Consider the following 4,927-nt stretch of genomic DNA (forward strand, 5'->3'; position numbering starts at 1 on the left):
TGCAGCCTCTCGGGGATAAATACAGACATCTCCATACCGATCCGCGAGACTCTACTAAACCGGCTCATGACTCGCGAGACCAATTAATCTAGGCTCTGATACCAACTTGTCACGACCCCAACCCCGGTCATGATGGCGCCCATCACACTGCTAGGCAAGCCCGACCATTTAACAACATTATCCCAAATTCTTACTCGGATTATAGATAAATAACACAAGAAATTTACTAAGTCATTACATTCAGGTTTATAATCAATAATAAAATCTGCGGAAGTTCAATTGAAATACCACACCATAGCCCAATAGAATCCGGTGTCACGAACATGAGCCTCTAATACAGAATATTCACCTATTAGGAAAATACGAAATAAAATATAGAGATAGAAGGGGGAGATCAAGGCTGTGAATGCCATGCAACTACCTCAATACTCCCGAATACTACTGCTCAGCAAAACAAATCTTCACTCAGCCTGTGGTGTACCTGGATCTGCACGCAAGGTGCAGGGAGTAATGTGAGTACTCTGACCCAGTGAGTAATAAACATAAATAAAGGCTGAGAATAAGAAATCATGAAAAAATACAAAGTAAACTATAACTGGCAGTTTAGAACATCAAATAGTGAAGCAACAAGTCAATTAAATCAGAGTACCAAATACTGAGACGGGTATAACAGATAAAAACAAATGCATGAGTGCAATGCGATGCATATGATGGTACACTCTAGTACCCACTGCGGCGTGCAGCCCGAGCCATCCATATATTTATCATTGACGGCGCTCACTGCGGCTGTGTGCAGACTCCGGAGGGGATCCTACAGCCCAAGCGCAATATCAAGCCATCTCGTGGCATCAAATCTAGGCCCTCGGCCTCATATCAATATCAGTATAATCCACCAGGCTCTCGGCCTCAATATCAATGTAATCAACTAGGCTCTCAGCCTCAATATCAATGTAACCCTGCTGCGGTGCATAGCCTGATCCATGCTCAGTCCAGAAATCATCATAAGGCCCTTGGGCATTTGTAAAACAATAGTTCTCAGCCCAAAATATCATTTAGAAATATCATTTAAGTTTTCAAATCTTAGAAAGATGGCTGAGTTTGCAAAACAGTATTTAAAATCTTGGACTGAGATCAAATGATATCCAAAGTATGCGAAAATAGTGATATCAATCCCTGAAGGATTCAAATAATTGGCAAGAAGCCCAAATGTAACAATTAAATCCAAGTAAGGATGATTCTCAATTTAGTTTAAGTAGAAAACACGGTAAAAACATCTCTCGGGACGGACCAAGTCACAATCCCCAATAACCAACAACCCCGCACTCGTCATAGAGCGCGTTTCACGCCTCAATATAGTGCTACAATGTGAAATTCCGGGGTTTCAAACCCTCAGGATATCATTTACATCAATTACTCACCTCAAGACGGCCAAAGTCTAGCTCGCTATGCCCTTGCCTCTCGAATTAGCCTCCTCGTGCGACGAATCTGCCCAAAATCACAATGAATGTGTTGCATTATGCTAAAGAGACAATACCCAATCGAAAGCAATCGAAAAATATCAAAATTCACGAATTTGACAAAACCCGAGCCCCGGGCCCACGTCTCTAAACTCAGAAATTTTTATGTCATCGGGTTCCTTATCACTCCACGAGTCTATACATACAAAAATCTCTCAAATCGGACCACAAATGGCCCATCAAATCCCAAATTTAGAATTTCAATCTCAAGCCCTAATTTCTTACAATTTGGCTATATTTTCATGAATTTCAAGGATGATTCTTCAACAAAATCATGTATTTAACTCATAACACTTACCTCCAATTGATCCTAGTTGAAACTCTCTTCAATCCCCGTCCAAAAGCTCTCAAAAATGCCCAAAAATGGTGGGAAAATGGGTTGGGTTCGCGGATGGAATGTTTTTAACATTCTGCCCAGATCACTGTAGCTCCTTCTATGCGATCGCGACCCAAGTCACGCGATTGCGGAGAAAAAAATTACAGCCCCTAAATTTAACCCTACGCGATCGCGGTCCAAACCACGCAATCATTGAGAATAAAATGCCCAGATCCTTAATTAACTCTACGCGATCGCGGTCCAAGTCACGCGATCGCGGAGAACAAAATACCAAGGCCTCCATATTGGCCTATGCGATCGCGACCGGACTAATGCGATCGTGATGCTTGACCCTTCAACTCTACACGATCGCGATGAACAAAAATCTGGCCTTCCATTTTCCTTCTATGCGATCGCAGCCCCAGGCTTGTGATCGCGATGAACAAATTTGGTCTGCAACTGCTGTTGCAATTTCTGCTACATTTTTCAACTTCAAACTTCCCGTTAACCATCCGAAATCACCCCGAGGCTCCCGGGACCTCAACCAAAAGTGCCAACATATCCTAAAACATCATTCAAACTTGTTCCAATTATCAAAACACCTCAAACAACGCTAAAATCATCAAATTTCATCGAATTCAAGCCTACGTTCTTTTAAAACTTCCAAAACACGCAATCGATCAAAAATCCAACCAAACCACGTCCGAATGACCTGAAATTTTGCACACACATTCCAAATCACCTAACGAAGCTACAACAATAGTCGGAATTCCATTCTGACTCCCGGATCAAAATATCACCTATCAACCGGAAATCGCCAAAATACTAACTTTGCCAATTCAAGCCTAAATCTACACCGGACCTCCAAAACCACTTCCGATCACGCTCCTAAGTCACAAATCATCTTCCGGAGCTAACCGAACCATCATAATTCATATCCGAGCCCTCTAACACACAAGTCAACTTTCGGTTGATTTTTTTCCAAACTAAGCCTTCCTTAAAGAGACTAAGTGTCTCATTTCTTATCAAAACCACTCCAAATCAACTCTAACACAGCCAATATCGATCATGAAACATAAAGAAGCAGAAAATGGGAAGAACGGGGCAGTAACTCATGAGACGACGGGTGGGGTCGTCACACAAAACAATCCATATTAGCAATAAAAAATTGAATGAGTTTTTTCCTGAGCTCGAGATTTAACCCCGTGCCCAGGTATACCTTTCGATCGGGCAGGTGTTCAATTAGTATGACTTGCTCCAGCTCTTTGACCGCTGATTTGGTACGGTTGGAATCATCGGGGACTATGAATGATCGAGGAACCCCCTAGTCATCGTCTTCATCAGTCCCCTCCTTATCTAGTTAGAACGAGGCCGGCATCGGTGGTTACTATTTGGCTTCCTGTTTTGCTTTCGAATCTGGATCTGTTATAGATGAGAGTATTGATATTGGAATTTCTTCATCGACGACAAACATTTCCTTTGCGGTGGACTGTTCCCCATAGATCATTTTAATTCCATCCGGTGTCGGGAATTTTAACATCTAGTGAAGGGTCGAGGGCACATCTCTCATATTGTGGATCCATAGTCTCCCGATAGGGCGATATACCTCATGTCCCCTTCAATCACATAAAACTTGGTCTCCTGGATGGTTCTGACTTCATTTACTAGCAATGTTATTTATCCCTTAGTAGTTTCACAAGCCATGTTGAACCCGTTTAACACTCGGGTTGCAGGCACAATTTGGTCCTGTAGGCCGAGTTGTTCTACGACCCTCGATCGAATGATGTTGGCCAAGCTACCTGGATCAATTAACACACGTTTAAAATCGAGTTTTATTCATGAGTACAGATATTAGTAGTGCGTCATTATGGTGCTGCATGATTCCTTCTGCATCCCCATCGTTGAAAGATAAAGTTCCTTCTGGTATGTAATCTCGAGTTCCATTTTCCCTCGTGATTGATACTTTGGTGTGCTTTAACATTGGACCTTGAGGAACATCTACCCCTCCGATGATCATATGAATGATGTGTTGAGGTTCTTCTTACTCATTTTGTTTATTGGAATCCCTGTTTCTGAAATGATTCTTGGCTCGGTCGCTCAGAAACTCCCAAAGATGCCCGTTGTTGAATAACCGGGCTACTTCTTCTCTCAATTATCGACAATTTTCTATTCTATGGCCATGAGTGCCACTATATTTAAACATTTGGTTGGGATCTCTTTGGGCTTTGTAAAGGTCGAGGCCATTTGGTATCTTTGATGCGTACGATTGTCGATACGATGGCAGCTGCATCAATGTTAAAGTTGTATTCTGATAATCATGGTGCTTCTTTGGGTCCGATAGGTCTGTCGAAGCTGTCCTTGCTCATGAGTCCCTGAGAGCTCTGGCCTCGATCACTCCTCCTTTCATTTCGTATAGAATTTCGCCCAGATCCGTTGCTCCTATGATCTCCAATATATGGCTGATATCGATCTCTGTTAGACCTTGGTTCTCGGTCAATATCCCTCTTGTTTCTGCCGATGGGCATGATAGGATAAGCGGACCTAGAAGGAGCCCCAAGTTGGTCATCTTCGACCCCGATCTTCGATTGATACTGATTATGCACATCGGCCTAAGTAACAGCCAGGTACTCTATCAAATTTTGCTTCAACTGCTGCAAAGCCACCGAGCTTCGAACATTGAGTCCTTGGGTGAAAGCTTGAACAGTCCAATCGCCGGCGACTGGTGGAAGGGCCATCCATTCCATTTGGAATCGGGACACGGATTCTCTAAGTATTTAGTTGTCCTTTTGCCTCACCTTGAAAAGGTCTGATTTTCTGGTTTTATCCTTGATGGCTCCATCGTGTGCCTTTATGAAAGAATATGCAAGCATAGAAAATGAGTAAATAGAATTATGTGGTAAATTGTGGTACCGTATCATAGCCCCCTTTTATAACGTATCTCCCTATTTCTTTACCAAGACAGATTCGATCTCGTCATCCTCTAGATCATTCCCTTTGATAGCACACATGTAAGAGGTGACGTCCTTGTTCGGATCGATCATTCCGTTGTATTTAGGAATTTGGGGCATACAGAAATTCTTGGGGATCGGCTTGG

The sequence above is a fragment of the Nicotiana attenuata genome, unplaced genomic scaffold (assembly GCF_001879085.1).
Source record: "Nicotiana attenuata strain UT unplaced genomic scaffold, NIATTr2, whole genome shotgun sequence".
NCBI lineage: Eukaryota > Viridiplantae > Streptophyta > Magnoliopsida > Solanales > Solanaceae > Nicotiana > Nicotiana attenuata.